General features: G+C 37.2%; 1 long non-coding RNA gene across 7 annotated transcripts in view; it reads right to left on the bottom strand.

The window, feature by feature from the left end:
• Positions 1-20,988, bottom strand: part of LOC131396219 (uncharacterized) — a 122,626-nt gene that overhangs the window by 14,992 nt on the left and 86,646 nt on the right. For 4 of the 7 annotated variants that reach the window (XR_009216446.1, XR_009216448.1, XR_009216445.1 and 1 more), the window contains 6 exons: positions 14,729-14,830; positions 13,353-13,530; positions 11,582-11,768; positions 11,005-11,178; positions 2,820-3,004; positions 2,200-2,505 (listed from right to left, as the gene is read on the bottom strand). This is a non-coding gene — a long non-coding RNA (uncharacterized LOC131396219). Of the gene's footprint in view, positions 1-510; positions 1,044-2,199; positions 2,506-2,819; positions 3,005-11,004; positions 11,179-11,581; positions 11,769-13,352; positions 13,531-14,728; positions 14,831-20,988 lie in introns of those variants that run through there. The other 3 variants (XR_009216447.1, XR_009216449.1, XR_009216450.1) reach the window with 3 other exon arrangements.

Below are 20,988 nucleotides of genomic sequence, written 5' to 3'. Positions count from 1 at the left end.
CTTTCTTTCTTCCTGGGTTTTGTTTGTTGTTGTTGTTGTTCATTTCTATTCTCAGTTTCTCAATTTATGAATCAAGGTGTTTTTTTATATTGTTAAGTGCTTTTATGAGTATATTTAATTGCATTTTAACTATTATTATACAGTTTACTTCTGTTTTATGATTATTTTTTCAGGCGGAATTTTCCTCAATTGATACGTTGGCTTCATATTTTTCCTGTTCATTTTTGCTGCATTGAAGTATTTTTACAAAATTCCCAGTTTAATGGTGCTCTTCTCTGTCATTGTCACCGCATCCACTTGCTTAGTGGATGTTTCTGTTTCTTTTGGTGGTGTTAGTGAGAACAAGTTAAAAATTTATATAAAAGTTTATTTCCCAAATACATGTTAATAATGCTTAGTTTTACTTTATTTCAATTTACTCTAAAGATAAAATTTTTTTTCTGAATTAGCAATACTATTAGATTAAAATCTTAATAAATGAAATTAAGACAAACTGTAAGTAATGCATAGTAAAAGCTTCTTTTCTAGTGTCCATATTAAAAAGAAATTGATTTAATGGAAAATTAATCTCTTTGTTCATTTAATGTTTAAATTAATATCCATTCAAAACTTTATAGATAAGCACATAAAGCTTGCGAAGGAACTCAAATTGGAATATGAGCTAAAATATAATTCCCGTAAGATAATGTCAGGTTCCCGTAACAACAAAAACAAGGTTTTCCTATTTATCCTGATATATCCTAACAGGAAACTGATGCCAAACTCAGTAGGATAATTGAGATACTCTTTACAAAGATGTGGGAAAATATTAAGGACAACCAGCCTCTAGAGCACAGTACTCGGAGGCTAGCCACATAAGAAAGCTATGCCACATCTTCAATGGGGGGAAACGGCCGAGTCGTTGCCTGAAACCCGAGGAAGTTGCTAACTAGAGTTACAGCCAGCAGCAGCTGTGGCCATCAATAGACGGGCACAATCAAACCAGGTGAGTAGGCAAGGATGGAGCCAGGGTAACAGCTCTTGTGTCTGAAGATGCACTCGATCTGCAGAAAGATTTTGAGTTTTTATTATAGCTTGGTTTTTAATTGATGTTTTTTTATCTATTTTTTAATCTTTTTTTAAGTTTTGTAATTATATTTTTTAAGTTTAATTTATCTTTTTTTAAGTTTTGTAATTATCAATATTTAATTTCCCTTAAAATATTCATCCACATCATTTTCCTACTTTATTTTATTTTGGTTTTACTGGTTTTTTCTCAAGATTTGTATGGCCTATGTATATCTTAAATATCTCTCCATTAACTATTATTCTGTCATAAATGTTGCAAATGTTTTTCTTAGCTTGTCATCTGATCTTTATTTTCACAGTGCCTTTGATGTACGGATGATATGTTTTGTGAGGCTAAGTATACTAGGGCTTATTATATTATTTCTTCTGGAGAATTTTTTAAAAATTAGAAATACTTTCCTGATCTATTTCTTAGCCTAATATGTTTATAGATTTTTTGTGACATTTATGATTTAAGTACGAATGTAAATATAGACTTTAAAACAGATCAGAGGGCCAGCCCCGTGGCTTAGCAGTTAAGTGCATGCACTCTGCTACTGGCAGCATGGGTTCAGATCCCGGGCACGCACCGACGCACCGCTTCTCCGGCCATGCTGAGGCCGTGTCCCACATACAGCAGCTAGAAGGATGTGCAACTATGGCATACAACTATCTACTGGGGCTTTGGGGAGAAAAAAAAAAAAAGGAGGAGGATTGGCAATAGATGTTAGCTCAGAGCCGGTCTTCCTCAGCAAAAAACAAAAAAGGAGGAGGATTAGCATGGATGTTAGCTCAGGGCTGATTTTCCTCACAAATAAATAAATAAAACAGATCAGAATATTTTTTCATGTGAGGTTTGACAAAAATCTAAGAGGGGTGGGGGCCAGCCCAGTGGCGTAGCAGTTAAGTGCACACACTCCACTTCAGCGGCCCAGGGTTTGCAGGTTCGGTCCCGGGCGCACACCAATGCACCGTTTGTCAAGCCATGCTGTGGCAGCGTCCCCTATAAAGTAGAGGAAGATGGGCAGTGTTGTTAGCCCAGGGCCAACCTTCCTCAGCAAAAAAGAGAAGGATTAGCATCGGATGTTAGCTCAGGGCTGATCTTCCTCACCAAAAAATAAATAAATAAATAAAATCTAAGAGGGGGGTGTGTGTGCTTGCTTATATAGCTAATTACCCCTATGGTTTTTTGAATAATCAATTCCTTTTCATATTATATGCATCACCTCTGAGTCTCTTTAAGGACTATGTAAATTGTTTCATTGATCTATTTTTGCCAGCATCACACTGTTTTAATTATTATAGATTTATCATTTTGGGCTTCTGATAAGGCAAGGCACTTTGCAGCCTGTTTCTGCTCACTCATGCTCACCCTTTACACTGAAGCCTTCATTTAGTTCCATCAATCGTTTCCCACTCAGAGAAAGTAAATCCAATAGAGATTCTATGTTGAGAAACCTGGGGTGTAGAGTAAGAAAACAGAACAATTTGCAGAACAGTCTATGCAAACTCAAAAATGCGCCTTGTCCAATTTGGCAATATAAATCCCTCCTCATACCGCATTTATGAAAACTGGCTAAAGTGATTAAATCACCTGTAAACCTCTTTGAATTGTCATTCATAAAGCTAAAGTACAAAGTGACTTAATATCTGTCAGGAAATGTATGTGAATAAATGTTTGGTTTGATATCTGTATGTTTCTAGCTAATGTAACACAGTTTAGAATTGGGAGTCAAAGGCAACCCAGATCAGGGAGTAACATTATTACCCACCTTCAGCTCTGATTTATATTAAAGCAAGAGTTATTTCCACACTTTTAAAAATCAGTGCCGAAATGTCCAGAAGCTACGCCTGCTTTCAATGATGAACGTGTTTTCTTGTTGCACCTTGGGGAACTGAGCTCCTGAATGTGCAGAGTTCACCAGCTCTCTCATTCTCTGGACCACCTGACAATTTGCTGTAAGCAACAGAAGTGATGATGATATTTTTGTTTCTTCATCCACTAAATTATCTTCATGCCCCAAATGTTCTAATTGGTATTCTGTTCCTCAAAGCACCAATCGTTGATTTTCATAAGGAAGTGAAAATGTTTGGTGGGGTTCTCTGCCTGAGCTCCTCACTGTAGATAAGTCTTACAACGTGCTCACTGCCCACCACCTCTGCTAGAAAGCGATGCCTTACTCAGCATCACTTGATGGGGGCGCCTTCAATAAGACTTACAAAACCCGATTTAATTTGAGTAACTGTTCTTCTGACAAGTCATTAGCAGTTTCCTCCTTCACCCCCAGACTTCAGAGACCTTGTATGAAGTCTGTTGTAAATAAATAAATTTGACATTCTACAAGATCTGACTTGTTGTTCTTATAATATTGACCAAAACAACTGGATTTAAAGACGAAAGCGTTTGGAATGAGGAGTGGGAGGGAGGCAGGAAGGAAAAAGAATGTTTAAGAATTCGGAGAACCACGTGCAGTCAGACAAGGCAGATCAGCCTGGTGGTGCTCGCCGCGGAAGTGCTGGTTCACACGCTGATTGAGTGAGCAAGGAAAATCTCATTTAAACCAAGTGGGACATTATAGTTACCAAATTGACAATTATTTCTTTCACATATACATCTTTCATTGCTATGTTTCCATCATTGCATGGGTCACTTCTGACCTGAGGGCTCTCTATAATTCTTGATTTCATTAGTGTAAAAAATATTCCCTCTGAGCACTGAGCGGCATGACTTCCAGGCAGAAAGATCAACTGTGTGAACCAAGCACAGTATCCTCAGCAGCCCCTGAGCTGCTGCGCTATGAACTGGCTGTGCAGACTGCTAATGATTTGTTGGGAGTTCTTTCAACATGAAAACCATTTGATGCATCAGCTTTGAAGTGATGTGGCATATGCACACTCTAGAAGAGAGAATGCTAAGGTCTTTCCCTCTGAAGACCCCACTTGCCACACCAGGCTCACATTTCATAAGGACACAGCTTCTTCACAAATCTGTGACAGTCTCCACAAGTTGTGCTGTTCCTCCGGGTTTAAAGCCCAGACATGCTGTGTTATTTAGAACAAGCAGAGGGCTCTGCCCCACTTGTATCCTTGCTTCTTCTGTAGTACTCATTAAAGTATTTTGTGATCCATGATGAGTCTGATTTGTTCAATGATTCATTTACCCAAATGTTTATGAGCATTTATTACAGAGAAGTCTTGGTGATAGGTGGCAGAATTTAAAGGAGAAACAACATAGTCATTGCCTGGCCTTCTCTAAGCTAAGTATCTTGCAAGAGAGACAGGTACATTAAATAAGAAATTATGGTAATAGTTGATAACTACTGTGATACAATTTGAAGGGGCTTTAAGAACATGTAGCAAGATCACCTAACTTAGTCAAGTGGGACTAGATAATATATTTAATAAATACTTGTTGGGCATCATTAAATGAATAAGGGGACATTTAGGGTGGCATCTGAAAGATGATTAGGACTTGGTTCACTGGAAAGGTGACAATGTAGGAGCAGGAATGGAGATGAAGACAGGCAGAGGGATGAGCAAGGGAGAAGATCAGAAGCCAAAGAGAGCAAGGCGTTTTGAGGCACTGAAATAAGATCCGGATAGCTGCCACAGGGGATGTGCCTAGAGGAGTGATCAGAGTGGGGAGGCCATGAAGTTCATCTAGGCCAGTTAAAGAATCTGAAACGTATCTCTATGTATCCTGATGGTTACAGTATTCACAAGATGCCTCCTAAATAAGAGTAAACTTTCTTTTGTATTATTAAAAACACCAAATTTATACATTTCTGAGCACTAAATGAAGGTGCCATGTGAAAATGCATGGCACACAGAAGGTACTCAATAAATGTTTAATGATTCTGAAACTCACTGACTTTGCCAAATGGAAATTATAACTTCATCCATTTGTAATGATTTTGTAATACACATATGTGCATATTTCCTTATTTATCATCTTAGCAAATAATATTTTATCTTTAAAAACAGTTCTTTAACCTTTGGCAATAGCTTAATTTCAAAAAAAATTAAAGGTACTGAAATAGATGATTGCTTATTTCCATTCCACTGAAATATAATTATGGGCACCTTGAATGGGAGCACTATAAATAAAAATAACTCATCAGGTGGCTTTTATAACCTGAGCAATGCAGAGTAATCAAACCAAGAAATTAAATTCTGTAAAATTAAAAATGCAATTCTATACATCAGATTTAGCAATAATTTTCAAGGAACTGATTGATCTCACAGTTTTGAAACAGCCTGGTTTGGTCAAATTGCAGTCAATGACTAGTGTGTTTGCTTATTTCAAAGACTGTCTTCCATTAGCAAATTCACAATTTAAATTTTCAAGTCAACTTGAATAATCCATGTAGTTAAAAAAATGTGTGTCCGGGGGGGCAGCCCTGGTAGCCTAGTGGCTAAGTTTGGTGTGCTCTGCTTCGGCAACCTGGGTTCGCTTCCCGGGCATGGACCTACACCCCTGGTCGGTGGCCATGCTGTGGCAGTGGCCCACATACAAAATAGAGAAAGATTTGCAACAGAAAAAAATGTGTGTGTGTGTGTTTCTGTCAAAGAGCTTTATGGGAATGATTCTCATTAAAAACATCTTATAGTATGATTTGTATTAGGAAATAAGAATAGTCTTCATAGTTACAAAAATACAGGCTATTGCTGATGGCAAATTATTCATGCTATTCTACTTAAAAATATTCTGGTTAAACAATTATAAACTATGAAATAGATGTAGAGTATTTTTCCTATGCGTACATGTAGAACACAACCCAAACACAGGTCTTATATAGAAATATAGAAGGAACTATGAATTGGTTATAATTATCCAGAAGAAAATTGTAACATTCTTTGTAGTAGTCCAGGCATTCTATGAAATATTTTCTTACAGATTTCTTATCATGTATCAATAATCAACCCATATTGTTTTCTATATATGAACGAAAGCTTCATTGATTTTAGCCTCTTCTCCATGTCTCAACGTATGCTGAAGTATGCACTTGTTGTTATTTTTATTTCAGTAATTTTAAGGAGAGCTCAAAAACTGCTGAAAATGCTCATTTTTTAAAAATGATATATGTATGAATATGCGTACACTGCTTGCTCTTATATCATACACTATCCTTTCTGGATGTCATTAAATACTGTCCACACTTCTATAAATAGTCCCTTTAACAAATTCTCCTCAATTACCCCATTTGTGTGTCTTTTGTTCCTTGTGAGAACCTTGGCAGATACAGTAACTGGTACCAGAAATGTCCCAGGAAACAAACTTGCAAATGGGATTCTGAAAATGAGTGCTCATGTTTTTGAGGGGTACACAGAAAGCCACTTTGCTGTGGGAAAGCAGTACAATGCTTAGCCATAGAATGAGGTGGCATCGTGATTGTTCAGATTTTCCCTGGTGAAGACATGGGGTGAGATGCAGGTGGAAGGCAAAGTGCGAGAGATCATGTGACCATGGCACTTAGCTGCTACTGAAGAATTAGTAATAATAATGAAAATGGGGTCAGCAGGCTACTTCAGAGAGCTATAGAGAGTATACATAGACAAAAAGAGCAATTGAAAACCAAGACTGTGCAATTTAGAAAACAAGTAGAAAACCAGAAAGTGTTGATGGCAGCACTGAAGGAACACCTCAGCTCCTATAGTCTGAACACCAAGCCCAGCCCAGGATATGATTTTAACTGTTGAAGAGTGGTAGCCATCTCTCATCCTCCCTAGACTTATAGAATGACTTGTCCGTTACCTTTCATCCCAAACAAGATTGCCTCAGACCAGGGGGACATCTTTTATAGCAAAGGAAGTTCAACAACAGGCTCACTCCCACATAAATCACTGGACTTATCACATGCTCCAGGCTCCAAAACCAGTTGAGATACAATGCCTTGCAAGGTCAAGTACAGTACAACAGAATATGGTATATGCCTAAAGCCAGCAGTCAACATACTGTGCAGGAATCTATGGGTCCAAAAACCAAGAGGTGTAGGTAAGAGTGTCCCCATCACTGTTATACCAATAAATACACTCAATGAATTTTTTGGTTCTTTGTCTGGCAACACTGTGATTGAAGGAATTTGAAAGTCCTAGTGTCCAAGGGAGAATGTTTCCACCAAAGAATACAGTCAGGGATTGATAGAGTTGAATAATGAGGCAAGTCTCTGGTCACTTTAAGGTCCTCATGTGCTAGAAGAACAGGGTGGGAAGGGGGCCAAGGAGACTGATTTTATTACCCAGGGGAAATTGACTTGCTGCTACACAATGGTGGGAAGGGGTATATACAAATAAAACTATATGTGGAATCCAGGGGACTCAATGGGATGCCTCTTAGTACACCATTGTCCAATAGTCCTGGTCAATGAAAAACTGAGGTAACTCAATGAAGAACAGAAACACTAAAGATCCAGGAGTTTTCTTAGGAATGAAGGTTTGACTCATCCCTCCAGGAAAAGAATGCCATTAAGTCAAGGTGGTGGTGAATAGTAAGTGAAACTCAGAAAGAGTGGTAGAAGAATAAAGTTCTGATTAGCGACTTTGGCTTTGTGATGAGCTACACAAATGGGGACCTTACCAATAATGTTTGTTGCTATTGTGTTGTTTTATTAATTGCCCCCACCTTCTTTTCGCTTGCTACTTTATATGAAAAGCAACGGTATAGCTAATATTTTAGATGTACAGATGGGATATGTTCTCATCGATATTTCTTCAAGATGTTACATTATGCAATCAGATTTGTAAATTCACTGTGTTGATTGCACAAACATTCCACCTATGTAAAAATCAAGAGTGGATGTAATAGACAAAAGTGATGGATTATGTTACCTATCTTCTAGAAATCTCTCCAATAGTGGCACTAGCTGGAGAGCAGAGGCAGGAGGAGAGGAGGTTGGTGGCTTTATTCTGTGGCTACCTCCCTGCTGGGTCATCTTCAGTTGGCCCTCCACCAAAAGACAAATTCCTTTCCATATAGCTACTGTCCTCAAGTATGGAGGAGGAAAAGCATTCCTCACTGTTGCTAGGTCTGTGGCACTGAATTATTCTTGTTGATTTCCCCAAACCGTGCCCACCTCTTTGTAAACTTCATTAACTTTCCTCAGTTTCCCTGTTTGTTGAATTGAAAAAGTTAGCTAAAGCCAAAAGTATAGATAGTTATATACTTTAAACATTTTATTTTAACTTAAAAAATACAAAAAATTTTCTCATTGTTTAGAATAGGTTTGCTACTCTTTGTTTTCCATTATCCTTCTTGTATAAACTTTCCTCACAATGTATTATTTGTTTCTGGTTTCAAGTTTTTAAAGTGGAATAAGAACATCAAAACATTTGGAAAAATATCTGAGTACAGAATTCTAGATTTTTGTTCTTCCTTCTTACTCTCTTCTACCTTTGAATCAGCAGGAAAATTTTTTAAATGACTTTCTCTATCAAACCTTTCCAATGCATTCAGTGTGATTTTTATAGAAATAATTCTATTTTTCTATGAGTCTACTTTCAACTGGCACAATATGTAACTAAAATACACAAAGTAATAACATGTCCAACTTGTCTAAACAGGTTTGGTAACAAAAACCACTGAACAAGATAAGCATACAATTCTCTTAGTGGGAGGAAAAGTAGAAAATGCAGCCTGCCAAGTGCAATGATTCAGCATCCTGTGGGAATCAATGAACATATTTCATCGAGGAGTGATGAGCATCAGTGAAGTCAGCACGTTAGTTAAGCAGAGTCTGGTTAAGAGAATTACTATAAGTGCATCCATGGAAGGGGATGAGAGTGCCTAGGAAGAGTGTGTAGAGTATGATGGTAAGGGTTAAGGACAGAATCACAAGGAACACCAGCATATAAAAGACGTGTCAAGGGAAGGAGCTGATAAAGGAGACCAAGGAAATAAGATCCGAAGAGAGTGGAGACTTTCCAGGAGTTATTTGTTAAATAAAAGGGTGCCTTCATATCCTAACAGTGAGATTCACAAATTATTTTTCATTTATCTCTTAGCTTGGCTGCTTTCTGCTGACATGTAGAGGGGTGCTTCTCAGGGAGCCTGGTGTTTTGGGATGAGCACAGGATCATAAATTAAAGAGCCCTGGCTATGAATTCTGCCTCTGGCTCTGATGTGTCACAATGACTCTGTGTCTCTGAGCCTCGTTTACTTTAACTGTAAATGTGAATAATTATAACTCAGAGAGTGGCCATGAGGATCATGTAAGGTGTCTTGTGCAAAACTTACTCTTCGTAATTGCTCAATAAACGTGCATTTCCTTCTTTCCTCTTCAGTATATTATCTTCAGTATATTATCTCTAGGATACATTGTAAAGTGTTGAATACTGAGAAGGAATTCCAAGCCATCCTTTCACAACATATGTGTGAACTGCTGGCTCTTGTTCACTTTATTCTTAATCTGGGCCACTTACTGACAATTTCTCTACAACTGAGGGAAAATGTTCTGCTTCATAGCCCAGAACATATGCTTTGTGATTTCCTGATTGATTTTATTGATTTTATTTCATACTACTTTGGTCATATGTTTCAATTTAGGTGTTCTTTCATGCCATGCCATGCCATTTCAATGCATTAGTTGAGACCCTGTAGTCTTGCACAATCTAACAGCTCTGATTGAGCCCCAATTCTCTTCAGCAAGACATCTTCCTGTGGGGGGTCATGGAGCCAACCCAGGTGTCTGTAGAAGTACCTGCTATAGAGACAGCACTTCCTCCAAAGTGTTATGGAAGGACCGTCCTCTGGTTAACACTGTACGCCATGAGAATAGGTTAAAATATGGACGTAATGTCTTAGTAAATGAATAAAGTTAATGTAATGCTTTATGTGATCTAACAGCTAATTTTAGGCACATAATATACAAAAATTCCTAAAGGAGGACATAAAATGGTAATTTTTTTCTCTCTTATATGTTATTATAAATCTAGGAATTTAAAACATAAATTTCAAGGTGGTCTTAAACCTAAATTTCCCAAAGATAAAACCCAACATGGTTCCAGAGAGCCATCTTCTCATGATTTGCTCACAGTGATTCAATGGTCCATCCACCTGATCTGCAGGATTCAAACTGTCACATCAGACCCACTTTGGAGACAGCAGTGTGGCAAAATGCAGCTGTAGTCAGCATTGGAAATGCAGATTATCCACATTAAAAATTCAGGCAGTTAGTTACTGAAATGTACCAGTGTAGAGTTTCTATATTCAATTGTTATTGTTCTTAAAGGAAAATGGGTGGATACTGCGTGATGGTTATTATTATCATGACACATTCTGAGATTCATCAGATTTCAACCTGTTTTGAAATTTTTATTTATTAAAATATCTCCAAGTAGACATTTCAAATTCAGAGGCCTACTTCTGAAGTAATGAATCAGAATATTAAGCTCCATGCCCCCCAGCCACCCCGCTAAAAGCAAGTAGGGGGGAAAAATGATGGCAGCTATTTCTGTCCAAATTTATAGTCTTGCACATGCTGACTTTATTTTTCCTTGATAGAAAATAATATTTTCTGTGTAATACATTTCTTCTCTCATGTGTTTCAATAAAATCTTTAACCTGAGGATGGTCTGACTGACCAAACAAGGACGTATCTCAATGACCATCATACTACGGCGTGAGTCCTATTAGGTTCTGTATGCTGAATGATTGCATAAAATAAGGAAAACACATAAAATTCTTTGACAAAAGTTCAGCTCTGTTTTCCCCTGTTGTACTGAACCTGGGAAGTACTCTGATAAGGAAGACGTGACAGCATCCCTAGGGTAGAGAAAAGAATTGGAGTAATCACTGTAGATGCCCAGCTTTTAAATAAGATCAAAAAATTGGCTAATTTTATAATAAAATGCAGACCCTATGCTAAGTACTCTGTATAATTACCTAATGACAATACAGGTAAGAGTGAATGTGATTACGATCACACCAACCAGCAGAAGAACAGATTTAGTGAGGTTTACCTGCTCATCTAAGGTCACACACTTGGCTCATTGAATCCAGGTGGATGAACTCCAAAGTGTTTGCACTCTCGGGTATCAAGATGCTGCAGAGTGATTCAGGTTGGTGCCAAATGAGCAATGGAAGCCTCTTCCAGTTGGTGTTTAAAATGAACAGTGCAACGATGGCCATATCCTCTGCGGCAAAGACACAGGAAAAAAGTTTGCAGATTTCTGCATGTCACTAAGATCAACCCAATGGTGCCGCCCCCTCTCCTCTACTAGATACCCCAGATCCTACAGGAGGGACGCTGTGCGTATGTAGATTCTTTTTTTTGTTTAATTATTTTATTGAGGTAATATTGGCTTATAACATTGTGTAAATTTCAAGTGTACTTTTATTATATATCAGTTTCTGTATAGACTGCATCATGTTCACAACCAATAGTCTAGTTTTCATCCATCACCATACATATGTGCCCCTTTACCCCTTTTGCACTCCCCCTACCCCTCTCCCTCTGGTAACCACTAATCTGTTCTCCTTATCTATGTGTTTGTTGATCTTCCACATATGAGTGAAATCATACAGTATTTGTCTTACTCTGACTTATTTTGCTTAGCATAATACCCTCGAAGTCCATCCATGTTGTCACAAATGGCACAATTTTGTCTTTTTTTATAGCTGAGTACTATTCCATCGTATATATATATATACCACATCTTCTTTATCCATTCATCCATTGATGGGCACTTGGGTTGCTTCCACATCTTAGCTATTGTGAATAATGCTGCAACGAACATTGAGGTGCATAAATCTTTAGGAATTGTTGATTTCATGTTATTTGGATATATACCCAGTAATGGGATAGCTGGATCATATGGTATTTCTATTTTTAATTTTTTGAGAACTCTCCATACTGTCTTCCATAGTGGTTGCACCAGATTGCATTCCCACCAACAGTGTATGAGGGTTCCCTTTTCTTTGCATCTTCTCCACCACTTGTTATTTCTTGTCATATTAATTACAACCATTCTGATGGGTGTGAGGTTTTACATATTTCACAAAGAAAAGAAGAAATATCCAAAGAGATAGCTATTTTATCTATTCTAGGGTCCACCTGAAGCAGGAAACCTGTATTTTTACTATACATTTTGCAGATTAAAATCAGGTTAAAATGAGCACTAGGAAAGCCTTTAAGGAGCAAAGAATCTACATATACCATTATGTCCACATATGTCACATATGAAACTACATATATCACTATGTCTACATATGTCATATATGAAACTACGTGTGTCACTACGTCTTACCAATGTTGAATTTGGCTGTATCTATCTATCATAAACATAAAGGGGAGCAAGGGCAACATTAGGATAAGAAAAAATGAGCAACTGAACATGGCAAATACCTTCTGCGTTATGACTTACAACAAAATAAGCACATGTAAGCAATTTCATGTCACCAAAAGGTGTGGTATAAATCTGAGCCAGTACTAACATGAAGTTCATAGTATGCTACTTTATTTGCTGATGTCCTATCACATTGGTAAGATGTTTTAACTCATTTTTTGGAAAATCTATGACATCTTAATAAAGTATATTTCAGAAAATGAGGACGAGGACATTATTAACTATAAAATATCACTATGAAGAAATGCTTGGTTCAGCACAAAGTCACTAAGAGGCTGCCATCTCTTTCTCTAATGGACATTGAGCTTTATGCTGATAGTGAAAGGAAATATAGCATGTTATTTAAAGAATAATATTTTAAATAGCATTTGGAAATTTTTTTCAAATATTTATATTTTTTATCAGTCTGTGAAATGTTTTCAATAGTCTTTTAAATTATGTTTATCTTAAAAATCCAAAAATAAACTTGTGTGTGCACATGAGTATGGGCATATGTGTGCACAAAATCTTATTACTACTGGTCTTTTTAGCTTGAGATAGCAAGATGATTAAAGAATAGGAAAAATATATGTATGAGAAAATTTTCTAATTGAAATTAAAATAATCTCATATATCTCACTAATGATTCCTTTTATGAGCACAGATTTTATGTTCTGTGGTTAACTCATCCCACCGTAACTGTGAGACAAGACAGATTCAGTTCTTAACAACCACCTGGGTTTGGACATCAGTTTGGAGACTAGAAACACCATATACAGAGTTTTCCACCAAATAATTTTTGTTTCCACCAAATAATTCAATCAGAATCCTAAACAAAGATCATTTTTCTTTAAAGAATTACTTAATGACCATCTAGGTAAACTTCTAAACAAATGCACTGAGCAATTAAATGAAAAGTACAACAATTTACAGGTATACAATGCTGCTGGGAATTTCATTTAGGAGCTGGAAGAAACACTTACTCAGGCTAGCTGGGTCAGCATTCTCACGCTGTGTTGGCATCTTGGCCAACTACATACACCATTTACACAAAAGCTTTTTCTTGTACTGGAGCTGGCGTTTATTTGAACCTGTTTCTTTTCTGCATCCTCCCCTGTGGAATTTGTTTCTCTTGCTTCTTTGCTCAGCTCCTGAAATCTCCTGTGAAGAATGTGTTTAGGGAATGATACTGCATATACCAACTGGTTTTCTCTGCTGAGGTTTCTCCAACACAAAATGCACCATTTTTTTCTGATAGGATCCAAATTAACGTCTGTGTACTTCTGGAAAGCCCGGTCATCCGCACTGTGTCGCTGACCACTGGCCTTTCTGCTTCAGGATGTTGTGGTTTACAGCAGAAAGTCATGAGTAGGGTCACCCCTCCTCTCCTACTCTCAAAGGAAAAAAAGTAACCTTCAAAAAATCCCTTGATTCTATGGTGCATTCATTTTTCTATACTTATGAACATCCTCCCAGGGCAAAAGTGGGGTATCAGAGATTTTAGTAGCCTGACAGAAGTGCTGCCTTGGCCCTTTTCACAGTTCACTCCTGAAACATGTGGGTATTTGAGTTTTATCAAGACATTTGGCAAAACTTTTCATTTGAACTGACAAAATGATGAAATGTGGACTCAATACTCTTTAATGACTTTACATTTTAATTTATCTACCATTTGCCAAAGCTGCTGCATTGATTTCCACCATGAGTGACATTTACATTTTATGATAGGGGACTCTGTCCATTGCGGGTCTGTTCAGCATTTTTATTGATGATCTGAATTAGGGTAAAGAAACAATACTTACGATATTCAAGAAAATACAAGAGAAAATATCAGAAAGTTTACATATGAACTGAATCTACTAAAATAAAATTTTGAGATAGGTTTATGTATAATATTACAGCTAGTAGGAAATCAGCTATTTCTCCATTTTTGTTGATTTACACAATTTTATATTACATTTAAAGCCCAATTCTTGTTGCTAACAATTTTTGAGCAATGACATATGTTATTCAAGGGGCATGTTTTGAGTATCAGCAATAGCTGCGAAGTCAGACTGCTTGAATATGGATTCTGGACTCCATTCTCCCCAGCTGTGTGACTTTATTTAAGTTACTTAAACTCTCTGTGCCTTGGGTGATAATACTAGAATACTAGTATCAATTTCATATGGTTCCTGGGAGAAATAAATAACATTAGGAACACAGATCATTTGAGCAATGCCTGGCAAATGATATGTGCCCAGTAACTCCCAGATTATTATTATTTTTTCTAAATATCTTTGCAAATGGGATATGCTTTCTTCAGGCTTACATTTTATCTTCAATAAAAGTGATATGATAAGACAAAAATCTCAGTTACCTGAAACTCCTTTTTAATTTGTATTTGAATGTTGGTTTATGTATTCACACAGTACTAAAGAATTGGGAGGTTTCCTTAAATGAGACAGCCCACACTTCAGCACTGTGAAAAGAAATAAGCAATTCATGAGAAAATTAGATTAAATCCTTAAATTAAATTCCAGATTAAAAAAAGATCCTAGTAGAAATTGTACCAGCATGGCTTGCTATTAAGATCTAATATTTTCCCAGTGCATAGAAATGGGGGTTGGGGGACATCCCTTAGGCATTCTCATGAAAAGATTTAGATAAACAGCTTAAATAGGGTGATTAAGGCCTCCTCAATAACATCAAAATCACCTCCAACTTAATTCTACCCATTCAAAGAAAGAAATTACTTCATTTCCAAGTTAATACAAGGTTCCTTTTTAATGTAATAATTGGCAGACAATATTATTTGGCTTGATATGCAATAACACTGTTTAAAAACGGACGTCAGGCCTAAAATGGAGTCACTTGTGCTAAGCCCATGTCACCAAACCAAGACTTACTACCTAACCTAATTGCAGCCTCACCCAAGAACGTGACCTTTAACCAGTCAATCTGGAATGACCCGGTCAGCGCTAGTGAGGCAGTCTGCCTGAGATCCCTGCCTTCCCCCCCAAAGAAAGGTGACCTCTCCTGAAACAACCCTTTCTTTTGCTAATAACTTTCCTGTCCCACCTCATTTCTGCCTTTAAAAGCTTCCATTTTGTACAGCTCTTCCCAGCTCCTTTCCATCTGCTAGCTTGGCTGCTGCCCGATTCATGAATCACTGAATAAAGCCAATAAGATCTTTCAAGTTTACTCAGATGAATTTTGTTTTTCAACAATACTAAATGTACTTAGAGGGCGTTAAAGCAGTGAGAACTTCAAGGCCACAGAGAGTAAGAAGATACAATTGTTTTATTTTTCTTGGCTTTCCTCTGTGTCCTGAAGTTCGGATCTTATTTATAAAGTGATTTTTGTATTGGAAAAGTAATAAAAAATCATAAAAAAACTGGGAATTAAACTTAATATAGTAAAAGAAAACAATGAACTAGAGTAAGATGTTTACTTCCATTTCACCCACTTTTGTCCCTCATATAAGAGAGGAGAAAAATGGATATTTACATTGAATATCAGAGAGTTTGCCGTGTTCTTACCTAAATACATCTTTAGTAGAACATTTTCAGGATTCTTTTATAAACACCTCCCTATGAACATTTTCCTAAGGTTTATTTCTAAGTCTGTAATCTCTGTGAGAGGGAGATGCTTTGCCTCTCTAGGAAGGTGCCTCACTGAGCACTCGGCTGACCTGAGATAGCTCCTCTTTGAAACTCGAGCTGTGCTGCGGAACGACTTTACCTAAGGTATGTGGAGGACTTGAAATATCTGAAAAACATTGACTATGAATATGTTGTATAGGTACAAAGTAATAACAATATTTTAGAAGCTTGAATTCATCTCTGATCCTAAATAAAACAAAATGAAACCCAAAAAAGTCCTTTAAACTGAGAATCATACATGCTGCCCTATGAAAAAAATATATATATGCACACACCAGCCTTCCTCAAGCATCTCAGTGTTTCGCTTCACCATCAAATGCCTTAGATATTACGCACTGTCTTTAACTACTACACCACCATTCATTCCTCTACGTTACCTCAAACGGAATTTTTATCTGTGTATCATTCTTATCATTCTATTATAACTTCCCTCAGGGAAAACATGCCATCCTCCCAATCAAGGTCTTTCTCCTCTTCTCCCTCCTCTGGTCCTCTCTCTGTCCTCTCAGCAGGAAAACATTGCAGATCACGGCTTCCTTCTTGGGCATCCCTTGCTTCCGGTCTTCCCAACCCATTTCACCTCATTTCCCTTTTTGCGACTGTCCTTACACACAGAGAGAATTCTTTATAATTCTTTGTAGGTCGCTTGCTGAAGTTTATTGTTAGTTCTTCTCTGGTACCAAGGAACCCAGAGAGAGCGGAGAGGACCAGCAGTGACAGAGAATTTGACGCTTGGATCAACTCAGCTTTTATCTTGAACAGGTTGAATAGTCTCCAGAAAAAGATATGTTTTCAAAAGGAAGTAACTAGAATGCTGGTGTCAAAAACACTGTTTTTTCTTAGGCAAGGGGAATTCTCGGAATGAATGCATTCTCTTAGGACACAATTCATTTTTGCATACACTGAGAACACACTGAAGCCATGGCTTCATGCTCAGGACTTTGGCTCCCCTTTATCTTACCAGCATCCTCTTCCTTTTCTCCTACCTCCTGTTCTGGGAGACTTGACTGCCTGTTTCCCTTTCCGCTCATCCCTAGCCCCAGGCTATTTCCCCTCCGTAACCTCCTCGGCTAAGAAGTCTCCCTGTCCCTTCTACTGACTCTCTTTCACTGAGCCTTTAAGTCTCAGGTTATCTGTGGCTACTTCTGGGAAAGACCGGCCCCAGGTTGGTTCATGCTTCTCAGTTCTCCACTAATACCCCATATGCATTCCTATGATTGTACTTGCCTGACTTCATTAAAGCCCTCAGATTCCATGATGGTTGCCCCCAGTTCTGTGAGCTCCTGAGGGCAGTTGTGGTCTCCTATTTATCTTTGTGCCCATTGGGCTGAGCATGATGTCAGATACATAATTAATGTTCAGTAAATATCTGAATCAGTAAATAGATGGATGAATGAACAAGTATTGAATTTAAGGATCCTGACGATACGATCCTAAAACTCATCATCAATGAGACTAAGTTAGTAAATGCAAAATACACCTTTTGGACCTTAAAAGTTCTCCATCATAATCTTATTAATGTATACTTCTATGTTTTTACTATTATTACTAATCAACTTTACACATTGATATTCTTATGGAGTGGTTTACTACACACATCATGTCATTTTGTTTACAGACTCTCAAAGAAAGACATAGTAAGCAAGGTCACACATCCCTTCTCTGGGAGGATTTGATAAATCTTAGTGCTCTCAGAGCAGAGATAATATTATAAAATATTATTGGATGTGGAATGATGGATCCAAATTAGGGCAACATCAATTTCTACTCAGCTAGATACCAAATTTCAACAACATGTACTGTTATGTGAAATTAGGTGCCATAGGAAAAAGAATAGCTATTTTCAAAGTTTAGTTTTATTGCCGAAAAAATGCAATGTTTTATTTTTAAAAATCCAGTATGGAAACTTAGGCAAAGCAATCCCATTTATCTCAACAATTTTAGTAAATGGGCTTGTGTCTCAGGCTACTTTATAAAGATACGTAGCAGTGTGAATTGCATTCAAGAACTAGACAGAAAAGATGAGAGATGCACAGGCATTATTCCTCATTGTTGAGGCTTGTTACTAGGACAGGATATTGGTAACTTAGTGAAAATTCTACTGGAGCTCATTTTCAAGGAGCCTCACATATTTTACCACTTGAAAATATAATTAATAATGTGAAAGAGATCAGGGAAAATAAACATTGACTGTAGCCATAAGATTAAATTCCACCTTCAACTATCTTCTTTTTTTCCTTAACTATGTCCTACGTAAGTTGTTTTCTCAGGCAGCAAAGACGACGACCGATTTCATCAATATAGGCATCAGTATTGATATTTTTAAAGGAATAATGTGTTGGTGCCTTAGTTAGGCAATTGCCTCAAACATCATGTCTATTTCTATTTCCTGCGACCTTTGGACAAAACTTGTGTATCTCAAACTGAATTTGCCGGTCATTTGTATCCTTGCACAGCAGATCATTGAACAGGGATCAGGAGCCAGGCAAAACTGAGAACATTTCATCATCAAGAAGGAAGAAGATATGATACCGTGCTATATCAGCACGACTCAAGCGTGTATTTCATACTTAGTATGGAGGTTTATATTTATAATTGCTGGATCGAGTCGTTTTCCCAAACTCAATCATTTAAAGGATGCCATCTTATCATATTTTCCTAATCATTTAAAGAGTACCGTCATACCATAAATCATGTCTACTTAAGACCAGTAACATATGACCTTTTTAGGATTTCCCTTTTGAGCCAGATAAATACATTATTTTGTAGTAATGAACATTAGATAGTGATTTTTATATCCTTTTATACCCTATAAAAGGAGACAGACCTTACAGAAAAAGGAATGGAAAAGAAAGGATTGATTGGGTATAAAATTCACAGTGACTGCATACGTAGTGATTGGAACATGTTCATTAAATATAATCACGGTATAATTTCTTTCTTAATGAAGTAATAGAAGAATGCACTGATAAAAGAATAATGGGTAAGATGAGAGAAGGGACGTTATTTAGGTCTTATCTGCATAATCAAACAGACAGAACTACTCTACATGTGAGAGAATTGCAGCTCTGTAACAGAATCCAGTATAGAATTACCAAAATAACATTGACTTTTTGGAGGGCCACTTGCAAAAGATGACTGATTTGTTTAATTTCAGCAGAGCAACCACTCTTAAAGTTTGTATTCCTCTTTTGTAAAGAAGAAGGGCAATAGAACATAACTCACCAAACCCAATTGGAATGAATTGCAAACTGCACAGATATTGTTAAAAATGAAAAAGTATTGCATCTAAATGAATAATAGAAAAGCTGAATCATCTAGTACAGTTATACTGGCAAGCTTTAGCACAGTTATAAGGGTAATGAATTTCCTTTTAGCTGGTTAAACACAAAACAATAATCTAGAATTGTATATTTAAAAAAGGATATTTTCTTTTTCTTTTTTTTTTTTTTTGTGAGGAAGATTAGCCCTGGGCTAACATGTGTCGCTGATCCTCCTCTTTTTGCTGAGGAAGACTGGCCCTGGGCTAACATCCATGCCCATCTTCCTCCACTTTATATGGGACGCCGCCACAGCGTGGCCTGACAAGCAGTGCGACGGCGCGCCCCGGGGATCCACACCCCGGGGCCACTGCAATGGAGAGCACGCACTTAACCGCTACAACACCGGGCTGGCCGCAGGATATTTTCTTTTTAATTGTATAGAACTTCTTATGAAACATGAGTCAGTCTACTTTTTACAAAAACGTTATGGTTGGAAAGGTTTCATTAATAAAAAATCAAACAACACAATTTCAAAAAATAAAAATAAAAATCATTCCAAAATCTCAGTATCCAGTTACCGTTACTGTTGTCAGTGATATGTGTCCACAATGCTAAGCGGATTTGTAAAAACGGTATCATAGTAATGCACTACAAGAAATAACTTGCAACGAACTTTTTTTTCACTTAATGCTATATAATGGCCTTATTTTAAAATCAATAAAAGTAGGTCTACCTGCTTTTTTTCAAATTGCTAGAGTGACATCCATAGTAATTTATTTAACTACTGTTCTCTTAATGGAGCATTTAGATGAGTCCAATATGTTGCTACCACCAACAATATTAGACATCTTTCTATATGCTCACTCTATATGTACATTTTAAATTTTGAGAAATTGTCAAATCAGCAACATGTATGATTTTTTCCCCACATTTTGTCATCACTGAGAATCTTTAACTACTTTAATCTTTGCAAATTTGATAGGCAAAATCAATGTCACGGTTTTCATCTACAGTTATTATTAGGGACATCAAATGATCTTTTCAGATAATGTTGGGGATTCCTCTGCCACATTTTCTATTGTTCTGGTCATCATTTTGCTTATGTTGTAAAAGCTTTTTTGTATACTATAGATTTCTATATTATATACCATTTGTGAAGTGCATGAAATCCTATGTGAAAAAGTACTGTTATGCACTGAATGTATGTCTCCCCCAAAATCGTATATTGAAGCCCTAACCTCCCATGTGGCTGTATTTGGAGTAAGGAAATAATTAAGGTTAAATAAGGTCATAAGGGTGGGGCCCTGATCTGATAGGATTAATATCCTTATAAGAAGAGACACCAGAGAGCTCACTCCTCAGTCTCTGTGCACATGCACGGAGGTAAGGCCATATGAGGACATCACAAGAAGGCAGCTGTCTGCAAGCCAGGAAGAGAGCCCTCACCTAAGACCAAATTGACCAGAACCTTGATGTTGGACTTATAGCCTCCATAACTGTGAGAAAACAAATTTCTAGTCTATCATTTTTTGACCAGTATTTGGTATTTTGATCATTTCAGACCACGGAGATATTTTTGGATCAAAATTCAGTCCAGCTAAAATTGGCAAGCATGTTAGCTTTCTGTGCTGCATAACCCACTAGCACAAAGTTAGCAGTTTAAAATTACACTCATTTATTATCTTATGGTTTCCAAAGGTCAGAAGTCCAGC

Source organism: Diceros bicornis, chromosome 32, assembly GCF_020826845.1.
Source record: "Diceros bicornis minor isolate mBicDic1 chromosome 32, mDicBic1.mat.cur, whole genome shotgun sequence".
Lineage (NCBI taxonomy): Eukaryota > Metazoa > Chordata > Mammalia > Perissodactyla > Rhinocerotidae > Diceros > Diceros bicornis.
This window is presented reverse-complemented; position numbering and strand designations above follow the sequence as displayed.